Consider the following 19,273-nt stretch of genomic DNA (forward strand, 5'->3'; position numbering starts at 1 on the left):
TTACCAAATTCACTGGAAATACGTACATAATAAACTGGTTTGACTGCTTGTCTGATACCGAGGTACATTTAAGTAAGACAGTTGTAATTATAAAATTAATTAAAATTAATTTTAGCTCGAGATATCATCGATCATGTTATGTAGCTATAATTCAGAACTAAATATGCTATATTTAGATCAGTAGAATTAAAGCTGCATAAAATGCTGTGAATAGATAGTAGATAATTCCCAATATCAATCCTGAACTAATGCTGTACTAGTTAAATCACTAACAGAAATAAAATATTTTTCTCTATGCGATCTTCTTTTTTTGCACCAAGCTTCTTTTTTTACAACGCAAATTGTCCAATTTTTATCCGAATCTCTTATTAATTTTTATCTTTTCGTCCAACTTCTTTCCTCATAATACAAACATTTCGGTGTTCATAAAAGTTCGCTGTTAATTAATTTTCTAAGGATTACTTGTTCTCCAGCAATCTAACCTGAATCGCGTCAAGGATTAAAATCTATTCAACTAAAACTAATTTGTCTTTATTAATTTTTAATTTCGTGATTATAGAAATTTCTAAAAAACTACAGTTAACGTGTTAAAATATATTCAGTGGTAAATTGTAGGTTAGTTTTTCTAGTTCAAATCAAGTCATTAAGTACCAACCTGATTAAAACAAAGACACCAACGTTGACCAAAATTTCAAGTAAAACAAATCATCCGGAGGCAGAGGGAGGATATCTTATCTAACCGGTTGCTTAAAACTGGCCAACTTTTTATTTCTCCCGCGAAGATCGCGGGAGATACCGAAAGCACGACGAAACTTTTCAGATTAGAATAGTATCGTCTCGAAAGGCTCGGCAGCCGCTGTTCCTGGTCAAAAAAATTATATAAAATTCGAAGGCAAGATACAGCGCACCGCCCATACGCTTTAACAGACTAGAAACGTTGCAACACTATTTCGCTACTGTTTTCGAGAACTATGTTCCGCGTTGTATCTCATGAATAAGAATCATTCGAAACTTTAAAGAATCGTTTCATCTCTTTCAAAGGAAGTTTCCGGCGCAGCAGAACCGTTTTCTCGTGGGTTGCAGCGCGTGTCGAATTTCCATAAAGTCCTGTAGACGGTATTAAATTTCAATTTGTGAAAAGCTGCCTATTAATCGATCATACGCCAGCCAAAGTGCGATCAAATATCGGTAATCTCAATTGTCGAGGACGGTACGTTCAGAAATCAGTTGGTCGAATAACGCTGTCGATCTTTAATCCGAGAAGAAGATTCATTTTCCATTTAAAGGAATGTGAAACGAACGAGGTTACTGACAGTGAGATCATTTGTTTCTACTTTTGCAATGAAGTTGCAAGAATAACGTTCTGAATTTTTAGTCCATTGAGAAGGTTCGCCTTCAAAATTTCAACTAACTTTCCCCCTACTCTGCGTATTAAAATTCGAAATTATTTCTGTGCAAGAATATTTTCACATGGTAGTTACGTTAAACTCGAAATACGATTCTGAAAATATATTTTACTGCATGTATTTTCCTATATTTCGATTGACAGAGAGTTTTCTACGAATGTTTGAAGGAAAACGCGAAAGGAACTGAAACTGTCAAATGGTAGAAATGGCAGGAAAATAGGTACGCAGTGGTCAGACAATGCTTCAGTTGAATTTGGATGTATTTCTTATAATGTTAAACATAAATGCAATCTAAAAATTGTATCAATATAGAGATATGCCATACAAATAGAAGAATTAGCCAATCATACGAATAAAACATATATATACAAATTTCAACTTATGCTATCAATTATTTAACAATCTTTTAAGGGATTGGTGTTATAAGAACATTATCTCTTTGTAAGGTGAAACATTTTGTGAAACTTAAAAAGGAGATAGAAACAAGTAATAGTTTCGGATGAACAAAAAATCACGTTCAAAGAGTAAAAATCGTAAAGGTCGAAGTAGATAATAATTGTATAATGGTAGGAGTCTGATAAGAATCAAATTATAAAAATATATAATACAATGATCGAAAAAGTATAAAAAAGAAATCATGACTTAATTTAGTAAAAAAAGAATCGTGATTTGTGAAACCTTGGTATTATTTGTTTCTACCTATACATACAGACGTTGTATATCTTAATTAAATAAGGAAGACTAATTTGTTGCTTATTAAAATTTGAACAATTACTACGCTATTAATATATACAAATTATTTGAAATTGTATCTACTTAAACAATGAAATTCAATCATAAGATGTGGTTGGTAAATCTAAACGATGCTCCGCCGAAATATAACTTACGTCAATTAGAATAATCGATTGTTTAAAATTACAAATTTAATATTACAAAATTTAACGTAACATGAATACAGTTCCCAGTTATCTTTACAAAATATAGTGTTCATATTTCATTACAAATAATGCATAATTTCCGAAAATTAATTCGAAATGTATACAAAATTTTCCATCAAGTCACAAACTTCAGTGATCGTTGCTACTAGACGACAGCAACATAAATCTTACGTAATAATAAGTATTTTAATTATATCTAACTAATTATATATAAGTTCGCAGGTCCTTACAAACGAATTATGCATTTATCACCTATTTTCTAAGCTTACAAGAAAAGATTTACAATACAAAAATTTACGAAGATTAAAATCGATTCAGATAATTACGACATCGTCAGAAGTATCTTCCTCGCGAGATTAAATTCTAATTTATAGTTAAATTAATCTATGAATGAAAACTAATCGAATGGTCGAGAAAAACGAAAGAGACTCGTTAGAATTGATAATCTCTGCTAAGATTTTCGATTCTTAAGCGAAGTCACGTTTTTAGTTTTTCGAGCATCGATCAATTTCCATTACCCTCATTTAACAAAGAGCTCGAATCCAGTTACAAAACATTTGTAAAACTAATTCCACGTTTAATTTTTAATATCGGTGCGGCCTTTTAATTTCCTCTTGTGTTACTTACTTCCTGTAGGTAGTAACAAAACTCAGATGAACCTCCGTGTCTTATCTTCATGGTTGCCTTGCATATATGTCCCTTCATCGTTTTAACTCTAATAAGAATTCTTCGTTTACATTTTTGTTTTACCGCATTTTTCATTAGTACACTCTAATATCTTTTTCATACACCGCATGCATACGTAGTATACTCTGAACTTATTTATGTAACTTTCTTTCGAAGTTCGTAGAAATATGATGAGGATTTCTTGGCATTGATTGGGTGTCTGAATTGAGGATTTCAAGTAGAAGTAGTCATGAAGGTGCAAACTAATCGAAAAAGTGCAAGGTTATGGTAGCGCGATAAATGAATATTTATGAGACAGTCGATCGTATTTACTAATGCAGATTTTTAATGAAACAGGTCTTCAGGTGTCAGACTATTGGAAATAAGTGGCATGCTTTCGAAAAGTACACGCGCGTGTATTCATTTTATTGCTAGTTACGCGGCTGCCGATGTTTATGCATTTATACTAACTGTAGACACGAAAACAATAGACAAAATAAACGCAAATGTATAAATGAAAAACACCTAATAAAGAAAGGAATAAAGTACGTACGCGTTACAGCATTTAGAGGATAAAACGTAATTTTATTCGAGTTTTACTCGCGTAAAACATGAATTTGCATGAATATCCACAGCCTATAAATTATTAATTCATAATCAGTCCGTGCATTTCAATACGAAACGCTGGAGCACGGTAACATTGGGAAATTTCTTTCGCCGACCTGTATACACGTTTCAAACGTATACAGAGAACAGAAGTCAGAAAAACTTGTTTTGCTTTGAAACGGAAACATAACCGGCAAGCGTATATATATATATATATATACATATATATGAAATCCTCTTTAAAATGGTTATACCGAAACTAAAATATTTAACCGCAGGAATATAACGGTTTCGCAAAGAGGAACAAACGAAGAAGGAGGCGATACTTGGAAAGCAATCGAATCGTTTGATTGCTTTTCTCTATTCGATAAATCTTCCTTCTGGCAAATCCTTCGAAACAAAATGGTTTGGCAAAAGGAAAAGGAAAAAAAAAGAAGAAACACGATCTCCGGTAAATGTCCAAGAAGGCTGCTTACAAAACTCGGTGATCTCGCTTTCCACAGCGCGTCCAGATCATCAACGTTCGAGATCCAAACAAACGTGCATAACTATAAACAGAGTAAGCTGCCGAAACCGAGATCCCTAGGCGAAACTCGCGCAATCCACGAACAGAATCCAGGGAAACGCGATACGAGTCAGCCATCTGGCGTTGGCCATCAATCCTTTCCATCTTCCAGCCATAGCCAACATAAAACTACTATTATTACGCTACTGACACGAATATTGAACTCTTTGTACGTTCTATTCGTGAAAGTTCGACAATTCTGCAAAGTTGGTTCAACCGTATTCATGTGGATATTGAAGCTTCTCGCGTGTTCTCTTTCTGAACGTTTAATGCAGAGTTTGAAAGTTTATATCTTTACTTTTATAATTTTAATCTAACAGTTTTTATTGAATACGAAATCACCGTTTATCGTTAAAAGATCATTGGATATTCAAGATGGATATTTGAAATCGGAATCCTTGCATATTCTTTTATAAAAGTTTCAAAAGTTGGAAACCTTCTCTGTATACGTATGTAACTGTGACTTAATCGGAAACTATTGTTCTTACATCGACGACGCGAAAATTTGCATCTTTGCGACGTATACGGAAATGCGAAATCTAATCGAGTTCGATGCAAAATCGCTGTTATTAAAAATACCGTCGTGAATATTTGATTGTTTACGTCCACTCCTGCGAAATATCCTGAATCTAATGTAACTCTAATTTTGGAAATCCCTGAAACCGTTATTATTACGCTAATATTTAATCCTTCGCGATCCTGCTGTCGAAAAAATCCGAAATGTAATCAAACGTTAATTTTAATAAAAAGAATCCATGTTATTATATTAATGGCACAAAATTATGAAATATCCCAAATCTCCTTACAAATACAAAAAAAAAAAAGGAAAATAAAAAGAAAGAAAAATTCAAAAACAAACGACACATAAGTAGGAAGTAAGAAAATAGAAGAAAGTTGGAGGAAGAGGAGACAGAAACTCTGTAAATTCTCGAGAGAAGAGGAAGACGAAGGAGCTACAAAACGGAAACGGCATCCTCGTGACGAAGTTTCTCGCGTAGCTGCCAAAAGGTGCGTATAAATAGGCCGGCTGACAAAAACAAGTCGCCGCGTCATATTGCGCGGCATAAAAGTTTTTAATCGCTCCGGCTTGAGCGCTTTACGAGCTTTGCCTCTTCGTGCCGAATATTTCTATTCTTTTCTACTCCTTCGACGAATTAGTTCAGCTATTTTACAAGCAAAAGAATTCGAAAGGGATTGTTCGTTCTCGTGTTCGAAATTGGCAAATTGGGATTAAACTGCGAATTAAATTTACGATTAAACCGCGGATCTTTGCGTAAATTCGTATTCTTATGAAGGCAAATAATGAAACGGGACCGCAGAAAATTATAAAAGTTTGTTTCCTAAAAATATTAAACGCGCGATTCACGTACTTTTACATATCGCGAGTATCTTTGCATCTTCGAACTTTCTATAATTACGACAAACGTTCGCAGTTTAATTACGACCAATTATGAAATGGTACAATTTTGCAGGGATTGATAATGGAACTGAAAAGTTACCGAACTTCCACCGAAATTATTCATTAGAAACCTGATTTCTCATATGAGAAACATTAACCTTTCAACTTCGCGATGATATTAGAGTGTAAAATGAGAAGTATGTTCAGATCGATTTTCTTTGATAACGAAAACAACACTTTTAGCAATATTACAATATTTTTAATATTAGAAACGAAGAAAGAATTTCTTACCAAAAATGATGTCGAACAATATATCGAAATGATAACCTCATTGCCATTGCTATACTTCCAATATCGTTTCATGTATCTGAAAGAGTCGAGCTCTCAGCAATTTCAATCGAATTACCAGACTTCTTAACGAACTTTACTTTTTAAATAAATCCGTGTTTAATTAATTAAAATTTATTCGAATTCAAACAAATTCAATATATATATATATATATATTAAGACAATGTAATACAGAAACGTAACAAACAAAATACAGCGAATCACGCGCGAATTATTTAACTGGAAAACGTGAGAGCTTACATAGAAGTATTTATGTTACTATAGAAATGTATGTTTCGGAAATACGAAGCGTTGGAAACACGAGAATATGTGGAATATTTGCTTGCGTCCTTCGCCACGCTAAAAGTCACGAGTGTATACTACGTATTCGTTTCGCGAGTGTGAAATTCATCTCGAAAATTTAACGAAATTTAACGATTGCTTTACAAAAATTGTCTACAAATTTATTTACCTTTATGAAGATCGAATTTGGCCAACAATTGACATGATGGCACGAGAACATCCTGCGTTATCCTTCGGTCGAGCATCTTCTCGCGATTATTCTAACGACACGTGTTTCCCTGATGCTTCCCGTGCAATGACTTGAGCGGAAGCCGGTGGCACGTTGCCCTAACTCGATTCGTCCAGATGGCGTTCCAGAAAGCAAAATATTTCAATCGCGAATTGTTCTTCGATTCTTGTTTATTTCGAAAAATTGTATACAATAACATTCGATGTTATGATTTACCGTTGGCTACGCGTATTAATACTAACTTTTCATTACTTTAACGCCGTAGAATTCCTGTAGTGTAATCGCCGTAGCTGATTTATTATTTTTTATGTATTTTAATTAATTTATTAAATAATTTACAAGACGACCAATGTATTCGTCTTCTGTATTTCTTAAACGCGTAAAATGTTTGAAAATTTGAATGTAGAAATTGAAAATATATATTTCTCTCTTTATTTTGTATTTCAAACTTATGCGTCTTCTTTACAAAAATATCGGAAAAATGTATTTTTTTTACTATCAATAATAGATAAAGAAGAAATATCTGAACAATTTTAGAAAAATTAGAATATCTCTTATCTTTTAAGTAAAGTAACGTTACACAGGCTGTCATGAAAGAATGACTACATGTTTCCAACTAAATTGAAGAGAAACAAATATTCCAGAAAGAAAATAATAGAATTCTATTTTTTTTTTTCTTTTCCGCCTTCGAAATTATACTTGGATATGATTTCTTTTACCTAGGAAGAATAGTTAATTCCCGTAAAAATTTTTCAACCCTTTTAATTTTCGACTTAACTCGGTAGAGATTATAAAAAAAACCCCATGACGATTTCAAAGTGGAAATTGCATTCATCAAGGAAGCAAAATTTCCAAAACTTCAAATACATTATTGATTACGGTGAGTTTGGTTCGTATCGAAATTTGTCAAAATACGGGAAAGCTTTCGTAACTGTCAAAAGTAAATTATGAGGTGGTTTAAAATTTGCGAACCTTCTGAAATCAGCTGCGTCACTACGGGTTAATTCGTCCGTTACGAGCTCGTTTGTACACACCGAGTGTCATTTATAAGTTTTAATTATGACACGCGTGGGTCACTGTAATTTTATGCTAGATTAATTTCAGCGAATTTGGCGTTCGCAGTCACGTTTGCAGCAATCGATGCATATTGTCGTAGAATTATTCGCCGGAAATGTCACTTCAGATTTGCGAGAATATTTGGAAAAAAATATCGGAAGAACAGGACGACCTATTTACATATTTTATAAATATTATGTTTCATACTCGAAATTATATTTTTATTCGATTGATCTGTCATGAGAGTAAATTGCCAACTTACGACCGATTGATCTTCATGAAATTTCGCGAAAGTTGTAAAATGATCAATGACAGAAGATTATTTCACGGAATTTCTCTTATTCCAGAGAAATAAAATTCGTCATAAAACATTCGACAAATTCCACGCGACACTTCGTGAAAGCTTCGAAGTCATCAATCATAGAAGATTAACTGAAACGATTCTTTTCACTTCGTAAAAATGAAATTTCATAAAGCAACTCTATAAATGTCGCAAGATTTCATAAAAGTTCTAAGATTATTAATGACAGACGGTTGATTAGATAAAAATTTCTTTTATTTCGGATGATTTTCGAAAACTTTTCACAGAATTCTCCTGATATTTAAGACGAAGACAAGGTAATAATCGATCGTGTATCGTGCTACGAGCATTGTCACCGGCGTGGCGCGTTTACAACAAGCCGAACGGAAACGAGAAATCTACCAATTACGGCAGACAACCTTCGCAGATTGAAATCAACGAATCGCGATATCCATTGGGCTCCCATGGCGATATTTCGTCGATGTTTGATTAGACTTGGATGGACAGCCAGCATCGTCAAATCAATGTTACGCTTTGCTTGAAACATTGCTTTGTTTGATTTATTCTACACGTCGTTCTTCGTGAACGCTCGTTTTTCTTTTACCAGTAACTTTCAGCTACGTACACACTTGCGCGAATGTTGATAGATAGAATCACATTGAAATTGTATTATTCTTGGAATCTTTTAAATTCGTTTGATTTTTCATTAAATAATGATTCAGAGAAACAGCTATCATGCGCGAACGTTCAAGTTCTAATTAATTGTATACAAATTAAAATCAAAAGTGTTTTGTTATACGAAACATGTGTACGTATTTTTTTAAATTGCGTATTTTTGTCAGAAAATACAAGAATAATTATGTACAAGAACTGTGAATGATCCAAACAACTTTGGAAAACATTTCGTTCTGAAAAATAGAGGAACCTCCACCAGATGGAATTTCTTATATCCGTAAAGGAGAATATAATTTGAAGATAACTTTTTTCCTTCGCTGATACAGCGGCCGGGGCATTATAAATTCCAATATGCAAAGGAACTCGTTACGTTCACTGCGCTACTTTATGGCGTAAAATTTCTCTGTTGCCAAAACTCATGCAAAGTATCCTTAGCGGATGAAATCTTTCGTACATTCGCAAAGAAACTGCGGATAACTTTCGTCTTTAATAATACAGAGATCCTGTAGAATCGGCGTCCAAGAAACCAGATTACCCGATATACAACAGAAAATTACCCATCCTAAAAGCAAAGAACAATTAGCCAATGAGGAGATGTTTTAAAAATTTACAAAGAAAGATAAACGCCCTGATAATTTCCCTGCTCAGCTACCATGGTCGATGGCGTCATAAGCACCGATCTACCAAGCAACCTTCCGCTTTCATAAACAAGAAGAAACTGGCTTGTCGAAGCAAAAAAGTCCTTTCTGATGTAACGCGAGTTACACACGCGACGAGCAAACACCATGATCGGGAACAGTGTGCACGCTTGATTCGCACGGCCTCGTCAGCGCGAAGAAGGGAAAAGAAAAAAAATCGTCACTCGAGTCGATTGCGTTTATCATTCGCGAGTCCCACGATAATGAGAAGGCCACACACAGAAGGCCGCTTATATATACTTTTACACGCAAATATAGATTACTATGCACAGAATACTTACATCGGCTCGTACAAGTACGCGTGTAACCAGGCTGCGACATCGGGGACACGGGCTCGAAGAAACGAGCAAATTTCAATCGAGATTACTCCCTGTTGACATTTTCTCGGAGTTCTTCGAGCGTGCGTGCTCGATCGCGCCACGATAAATAACAAAGAGCGCCAAAACCAGTCCCGCGACCTACTTGCCGACGCCGGATGAAATTGCACTCGGCCCACGAATATTAATAATTAAGCAGCTTGCCGTTCGATCAGCGATCGATCCTATCGCCCGAAAACCGTTTCTTCTCTGATCTTTTACCGATTAAGGATGCAATTTTTCTATTTTATATATCGTTTTGTCAAGTACACAGACATATTAAAATAATAAATACTTTATCGTAGTGATTTATTGTTGATGATTCGAACTTGTTGATATTGAACTTAGAGAAGCTAAAATCTTGCCGAACAATGCAATATTTCTGACAATAAACGTGTTCGACTGTCAACCTTCTCATTCTACTGATTCTCCAAATTCGTGCGATAATCCTTTCAAAAGGAATTTTTCTTTCAAGAACGAACAATATTGTAACGGTACCGATAAACTAAAATTTGACAAGAAATGGAATAACGTTGGTGTAGCTATAGTTGTAACACGATTCCATGTCCCAAGATGTTATATATCTCTCGATTACATCGTACCCTAATATCGGAAATTTTTTGCGTCCTTTCTCAAACCGAACTTATTTCACTCTTCAAGGAGTTTCCTTCGCTGCCGTTACAAATTCATGCGTGAATATACGATCCGACAGATGAACATGAAAATTTCGCAATTCGACGCGTCCGAATATCGCTGCTTCTCAGAATATTTTAGTCTAGAAAATTCTTACTATTCCGTACATTGTACAGATAATTCCACACGAACTTCAAATGCTAGTCGAAGCAATGATATCCGCAAAAAAAAGACTTCTGACCGAATAAAGAAAATTTTGCAGCGAGTGCATAAGATTTAGGTCGTATATTCGAGATTAAATCTTCCCTTCGACTTGCATGCAATCAGGGAGACACATGGAGTCACACAACTGCACCAAGAATTCAAGGATTGCCTCACCCTTCACGAGGCTAAACGACGAGTGATTCGAACGAACGTGTGTATGTAACGCTCGAGGCGCAATTGAAAACCTTGAAGGACCAAAATGATAGGACGCAAGGAGCGATTTTATACATTTATCGAGCTGTCAGGAGAGGAGAGTACGGGCGCAAAGGATACGTAAATAAAAGACGATGGGATATGTAGGTCAGCGAATGAAAAGTAACGAGTCAGTCGTGACTGGATGGACATGAATGAATGAACGGAGCGGGAATCGCGAGGGAAAAAACGTGGGGTGTAGGTAAGAAACGATGGACAAAAGGGGAAGACAACGCGGGCTCGAGCACAAGGGAAGGTGAGGAAGGGAAGGCGGGGGTGGCAGAAAGGAAAAGAAACGAAGATGACGGGAGAAAACGCGAGCCAGCTTGGAAAATAGGTCAGACCGGGAGAAAAAATAAAAAGGAAAAAAGGAAGGGAAAAAGAAAAAGCAGCGCGTTAAGAGCTCTAGTTGTTCGCTGAAACATCATAGCGCGATATGGAGTGACAAGAAGCGAGAGTTTCTTACCCTTGGAACCGGTTCCCCGGGAAAAAGTATAAGTATAGTTAAACGCGCTCGTGTTTCGAGCTTGTTAACGGACAAACGATAATTTCTTCGTAAAATTTTGCTGAAAGTTTCGTGGTGCGAACAATGATAGATAATCGATAATTTTGTACTTTGACTATCTACTTTTTTTGGATGAATATTTCTAATGAAGGTAGAAAAGAAGTCATTTTTTCTTTTGAGAGAATTATTAATTGAGGGGGTAAGGGGATAGGTTCTCTGAAAGAAAATTTTATATTAAGAAGTGGAAATTAGAGTTTGTATTGGAATGGTATGAGGCTGTATAAATTGGAATGCTACGATGTGTAAAATGGTAACGTTCTGGTGTTTTGGCGCTATGACTGGGGGTGATATACAGCGCGACTAGAAATACTACGCACCTAGTGCTCAAGTATTTAATAATAAACAGAATTGCAAAACGACCACATACGATTCCAAAAGTTTAGTACAAGAATCGAAGGAAAACTCTACCGTCTACGCTGCAATTAAAAGCTGTTAATTAAACCATTGATTTAACCGCAGAATTAAAAACGCTGCCAAACTTATATTTCCATTCTTCTCCGTTCTCAACAGCTCCCAAAACTCCGTGGGAAATGCTAAGAACGACTGCATGCGACATTTCGAGAACTTCTTAACCAGAGAAAAGTCAACCAAATGTTCTCTTTCTATACCAAAAATCAAGAATACGAAGAAGAACGATTACATGATTTTAGGATTAAAATCTTGGTAACCAAACCAGAGAAAAGGTCTTTGGAGCTCCCAAAAATTCCAACATCTGTTCTCAAATTTCAAACCAAAATCTCAAAGATTCTCAAATCTCCGTAGCAAGAATAAAGAATTGTGGACCGATTAAAAAAAAAAAGTTTATTTACCAAAGCGAGGCAAAAATCATTCGCCCCGCAAAAAATTCAAACATCCAAACTCTAAAACGCTCACGTTTGACAATCACTAGGTAAAGCCATCTTAATCAACCATGGAAACAAACCATCCTCAACGACAGCTCTCGAAGCTCTATACCAAAAATCGCGCTAGCGCCGTACCAATCTCTCGAACAAACGGCAAACAAAGCTCTAAAAAGGTGAAAGCAAAGGGAGAAGCAGCGGATCCGGTCAAAGACAAGAGGAGATAGGAGGTGGACGAGGGAGAGGAAAAGAAAGGGGCAGGCAGAAAGGCAGGCGGTGGAAAAGCAAGAGAGACGAGGAACAGGTAAGTAAGAGAGAAAGAGAAATATGGGTCAGAGGATGGACCGGACGGAATATTGATCCGGCCACCTCACGATAGTTGCCTGTGTTGCGCTATGCTCTGCCATGTTTTCTCTCTCGCTTTCTCCCACTTGTTATTCACCCTCTCTCGACTACCGAGGAAAGCAGATACACAGTAAGAGAGAAAGAGAGAGAGGGAGAGCTACGCTGAAGACCCTTGCAGTTTACCTTAGCTCTGCGGACTCCTGCAGTTTTAAATCGAACACCTGAGCCACGGGGAAAGTTGGCAGAAACGTTTACGCAAAGTATCGTGTTGCATCGCGAGTCCTCGCCACGAGTGGCATAGTATATTTGACTTCCAAAATGTAGAAAATTTACTCCATATGTTGTTATATAAATACGACACGTTATGTAAGGTACGTCGCCTTCAGGATTTATACACCGATATTCAAAACTTGCTGTAACTACGAAGACGTTCTTAACACTTCTGAATGTGGTTATTCTCGAACAACGCAGAATTATAGCGGACCTGACGTTAGTTTTTAAAATCCTCGACCAGTTTGTTGACTGTTCACGAAATTCCTCAATTTTTCAAATTGTACGCTGCTAAGATCTTCATCAGAAGGAGGCAACTTGTTCTTGCGTTGCCTTGTCTGAGGCCCGTAACATTTATTAAAGCATCGATATATCAACTTATATGAAATTACAGAAATCGTAACTTGAAATTAATGCTCATTAACTGGTATTGTAAAAATCGTAACGTGAAACTAGTGCTCGTTCCTTTATACTTCAGTTCGTGTACTCGTGTATCCGACCTCAAGGGGCACATGTCCATTAAATAGATAAATAAATATAACTATTGCCATGTACGTATGATTATATGTTAAAGTAAACTATTAAAGTAAACGATTACAAGGAGATTACACCGACGAATACATCACGATCATGCGAGACGATTACGAAAGTTTGATGTTTACTGAAATAACTATGAAATAAAACACAGAAATAGCAGTAACATAAACACTTGTTAGAATGATGTATTGCTATAACAGCATTAACATATCGGACGTTAGTTTTGCAAAGGAAATATTTTGCAGAGGAATAGAAGTTAGTTTAAGGAGAAGAAGAGTCGTTTGGTTTCATGATTAATAGGATTGGTTATTAAGGGTTAATTCGGTAATTGATACGAGTAGCAAGAGGTTACTTCTGCGTGGAATATATTTTTGGTTCCGCCGTGGCTATTAGGTTGTCCGAAATGTTTCTTTCGTTTTATAAGGAAATAATGGATGCGCAATGTTTTTTGTTTTATATTAGTTTATTGAATTATGCACGAATATAATAATAGAATAATAATAAAACAAAAATTATTGTTCATCTATTATCAGCTTATGAAACGAAAGAAACTTTTCGGACAACCTAATAGATGTAGATAAACATGTAAGAAATAGATATTTGTATAATAAAAGACAATTACTTTGGTCCATTTGAATATTTTATTCCTAACAAACTATATATATATATAATTTCTGAAGAAAATCGCTTTCCGCTAATCGAATCGTCTAATTAGATGAGAATCCTCGAATCAAGATATCCATTATCTATCCATTATCTTAGCAAACCTTGGTTACTTCCAAAAATGAAATCAGAGTCTAGCATGTATTCTACATATACGTACATTTGTCCAATATCGCTTGTATTTGAATATCGAGATTTTGCATGAAATATTTCCATAAACTTCTCCAACAAAATACAAACGCATAACTTTGCTGGTACTGTTTCAACGTACATGCCACGTAGCTGAAATCGCAGCAGTAAAAATCTAATAATGAGATACCATTGGATTGGCAACCAAGTGATTTGTCATTAGATGATATTGACAAAATTCGCAATCACTTGGTTGCCAGCGCAGCAGATACAAGACTTTGATTTTCGATAATAAGTATGCAGCAGTGCGCTAGAAACGATGAATTATTCGATAAATAACTGCAATTTAAAATATCCTTAACTTGGATGACCAGACAACTCGTTTTAAATAAACAGACGATACCAAGGGATGCGTTTCGCTTACTGAACATTGCAATGTGTCAATACCAAAGTGTGTTACAAAATGAAGTAAAATGTTGCCAGAGGATGCGACAACTGCACCAATTTACAACTTAACGCGATGGTAATCATCAATCTCCTGTGCGACTCTATGTCTTTCGGATGAAACGAAACGAAACGAAAAGACGTTTCGTGAAACAGCCTGTGCAGCTCGTAAATTTCGACGGACGATCTCGTCGTGACGCGTTATTGTTGACGACGACGTGCCGCGTACTCTCGTAAACCGGACCGTATCGAATAGTCGCGTTGACGCGGGACGAAAATATCGCGGGATGCGATTATCGTTCACCGAGAAAACCGGAAGCCGAACAGTCCAGCACAGGTTGGACGTGTCGGCACCCATGTGTTGACACGTAATTATCGCTGCGTACACCGGTACACGTGTCTTCTCGCGGATTTACTGGCTGGGTTGTTTGAATTTCTATGGGGAAACACGCTGGACGCTCACGTCGACCGATAAAGCGAGGATAGTCGGTGGAACGTTGATTCCAGAGTCGATATATTTTCAAACAAATTGGCTTCTCAGGAATATTTACATATTCAGTTGTTCTTAAATTAGAGGATATTTTTCTAGTCTGGAGTCGAAGGTCAATACGTCGTTCCTTTATAGGTAGAATTTTTTATATTGAATTCTTTTACATTCAGAATTATGTCTGTTGAGTTTCTTACGGAGGCTGGATATCTTCAAGCAAATTAGTTTTTGAGCAATTTTACATGTTCAATGAGTCGTTTTTAGATTAGGAATTTTTTTTGAGTATAGAGTCGAAGATCAGTACGTTGTTGCTCGACTGTAGAACTTTCTAAATTAATTTTTTAATTTTAAAAAATGACACTTAAGTTATCATTATCGTGTTACTTGCAGCGGTTGAATATTTCCTTGTTTCAAGTACATATATATTTCGTATTTTCAATTGTAAAACGAATGTGTCAATATCAGTACAAGAGTCTCTAGACAATTGCAACGTAAGTAGAATAGGACGGAGCGCGGTCTATTGCCCATTTCCATGAAAACGACTGAGTTTGCTACTATCGATACGAAAAGACATTCTCCACGTAGCTGTACTAGTCATTCGAAACGCAGCAGGTAAAAGTTCGAAGGTAAAGCAGACGTAATCCGACACTTTCTCAACGAGATGACAAAACTTACGTCAAAGTTGCTGCTTTCGTTACGAAACTCTGAATCTCTTAGTAGACAGGAGAAAAAATATAAAACGTATCTTTGTTACGTGTTCGTCTACAACTCCAACTCTGTAGCAGTTAAAAATTAAAATACAACCTTCGCTAAGTTCTTCGAAAGTCGATTCAGACCCATATGTATTCGAGTATTACTCCACTGTAAATCTCGATGTAGAGTCATACTCTTAACTCTGATCTACACCGCTGCAAAAGAAACGGAATGTACGAGCACTGCGGATTTGAAGAATTTCAAATTTACGATTGCCATGAATAAAACGTAATGTAACAACCTTCACGTGAGTTTGTACTTTAATACCAGATTTCGCAAACCGTATTACAACGTTTAATCGTACTATACGTGCATATTATTTAAATAGAATTGTTAATGTTTATAAATTCGAATAGCGGAATTAATATTACTAATATATAAATAATTAATCTGAATCACTATAATGGAGATACATGGATGTAGCATATAATTATCGTACGATTACTATGTATCGTGTGATGAATTGATTAAAGATACGTACATAGACCATAATAATTGATCTGGTGTAATAAAAATACTTGTTACATTATCATTTCAAATTATCAAAATTATCATAATATTGCTTGAAGACATGTTTTTAAAGAATATGTACTAACTATAACTAACATTTCTGAACGTATAGCTCAGATCGTTTTGACTTCCCTTCAGTACTGTTACAGAGTCCAGTGTCCAATGATTAATCCAGGATATTATTGAGTATTTATAATACTCTGCTACTCAAATCAGTACAAATACCAGTACCTATAATAATAATAAACGCAATAAATATTTATTATAAATATCTTTCGTTTTCTCTTTCAATCGTTAGATTAAATCATCCATCGCTACCTTATTTTGCTATGCTCAACGTTATTCGTACACTCTGAAAGTATCAAATCTTATCATCCCTATTTCTAAGCTTTCGAATCTTTACGACTCTCAACAATTTCCCTTAACAATAGAATTCTATTCCTAAGTGGAAGAATATTATCAAAATTCTGTTATCAAATAGGATATTCCCCAAAGCCAATCTCTATCTATTAAGTTCTGTGACGAGTGATTAACGAATATTATTGCAAGTTCTCAATATGTATAGTTGTCGATTTCGTGCGATCCATCAAGACGATGATAATGATGAATGTTACCTGTAGAAGAGCCTTTAATCTGCGAATCAAAACGTACGAAGATCGAGGTGATGGTACTTACGTATTCGGTCATCGTGAATGAGTTCCGTGTGTTACACGCGTGCAAGTCATGAATGGAAGAGAATGCATCGTATTGATTTCAGTGTTTCGCAACTACGCCCCTGTCGCGGCCACCGTGCCGCATTCATCTCCACGTGACTATAATCGCGCGACTGTAATGCGTTAACAGGGCCGTATTCGTGTGCTTCGAACAATCGCGTGGGCGGCGGCTACTTCTTTCACTTTAAATAATTTCAACGGGGCACCTGTTCCCCTTTGCACCTGCTCCCCAGCTTCTTTTATAATCGAGCGAAATTTTTTAGTCGGTAACTGTCATCACATGTATTCTACAGGGTATATCAGTTAAATGGGAACGCCTAAATATCTGCCTTATTTATGATCGTTTGAAAAGTATCTTTTTTTTTTTTATCATGAAAAATTTATGAAAGAATTTTTTCTCAAGGACAGCTTTTCACGACACTTCGAGACCGTCGCTATATTTTTAAGCGGATCTCTATATTCTTTTATCCAACACGATTGATGCGTCTTTTTATTCTCTACGCAAAAGTATTAAGGTACTTTTACCTGGAAATGCTTAGTTTAAAAGATATTTAAACGTTAACTTTGTAAAACTTGGGGCATAAGAGAACAGGAAAACCGCAAGTTGATACTCTTGTGTTTATGTTTTCCTTGTTTTTCCTACGCTACGTTTAATGAAATTAAAATCGAGGTATCTTTTAAATTATACATTTCCCGACGTAAGTGGTTTAATGCTTTTTCAAAGAGAATAAAATAACACCCACCGGTGTAAAAAAATGTATAGAGTTCTACTTAAAAGAATACCGATGCCCTCGAAATCTGCTAAAAAAAAAAAAAAGAAAAAGAAATGAACCTGAGAAAATAGTATAAGTGGCCTTGAAAATAATATAACTTTGTGTTGAGAAGTTTTTTTCGTACAACAATAGACAAGGCAATTTTTTGAAGTTATCTCTCAGACATCCTGTATATAACTGATTTATCCAATTAGAAGAAAGTGGCGTAAATTACTAAGAAAGTCGTATTCATTATACAAGTCATATAAATTGTCATCATACGACACATTCTACCGAGCCTTTATGAAGGAATATCATCAATTGTATTCCATTATACTTGGATGTAGAAGAGAAATAGTGTGTTTAGTCGAAAACAAAATTATGCGAATGGAGAATACAAAAAAAAAAACAAAAAGAAAAAAGAACAAAATAAATTCTTTCGAGTAGTCGAAGAGTATGTTGCTGATAGTTGAGAAAGGATTGAGAATGTTTAGAATGATTTAAGAATCGTTAAAGTATCGAAAGTGGAGGAAGAGTTGTCAGAATTGCATGAAATAAAGAATGTGATGGACTTTCTGTCTGAAATTTAAAACAAGAATTCGGTTATTTATATATTAAGAGAGCGGAACGAGGCTCGAGCCAACATTCGTAACGTAAGCGTGGTGGTAAGGAATGATATAATTATCCACCTGAAATATTGTGCGAATAGTTGAGACACAAGGGCAATAAAGAAACTCTTCTAGTCTGCTCTGCAATCGAATATCGCGTTTCTTTCTCGTTTTCTATAGATTCGCGACAACTTTAAACGGTAATTGCGGCTCTACCTTAAATGAAACTTCCACCTAAACATTCCAACGTATGTTCGACAATAATGAGACTATTATTTAGCCTCTAGTTTCCACTAGTATAAAATTGACTGCGACAAGCATGAGAAAATCGATAATCTGTGTATAGAATTGCCCAGTCCTAAGACTTTGGTCTCTAAAATAAAGTTTAACCGGTTTGTCGAGGAATTATTGCTGATACTAATTGGCCAAGGGAAACATAATCCAGTAATCATTACTAATAGTTCTTCGTGTTCTCGCGAGATATAGAGTGAACGCGTGTCCTCTACGATAGTACCAAATTCTCAAATAGAATAATAGAAATATCCTCGAAAAATTTACAACGCATCCGAGTTATAAAACCTCTTCACGGTGGGTATTCCTTAAATACAAGCTTATAATACAACGGAATCTTGAAATTTAATTTTTATAACTATCAACTACCGAATCCATCATCATAAATGCCACTGAAAAAAGAAAAAAAGAATTACAATGCAACAGAAAATTTAATCTTATTCTCACTTTCTCTGACTATTGAATACATCACAATGAACAGTCACAGAAGATTACAATATTTGAAAAAGTTACACCGACTCTTAAGACTCCTTCTATTTCTGCTTCCTATTTTTCGCGTTCTATTTTTAATAACAGAAAAAAATATCCTCTTCTTTCAAAAAAAAAAAAAAAAAAAAAAAAAATCAATGAGTACATACAAGAAGAAAAAAGAAGAAACAAAGTAGTCGTTTGAAAAAAAGGCGACGATAGAAAAGCTCAAAGGGAAGTAGGATTCCAGACGGCCTGGTGTCCACGTGTCATCGCGAGGAAGA

The sequence above is a fragment of the Bombus terrestris genome, chromosome 4 (assembly GCF_910591885.1).
Source record: "Bombus terrestris chromosome 4, iyBomTerr1.2, whole genome shotgun sequence".
Taxonomy (NCBI): Eukaryota; Metazoa; Arthropoda; class Insecta; order Hymenoptera; family Apidae; genus Bombus; species Bombus terrestris.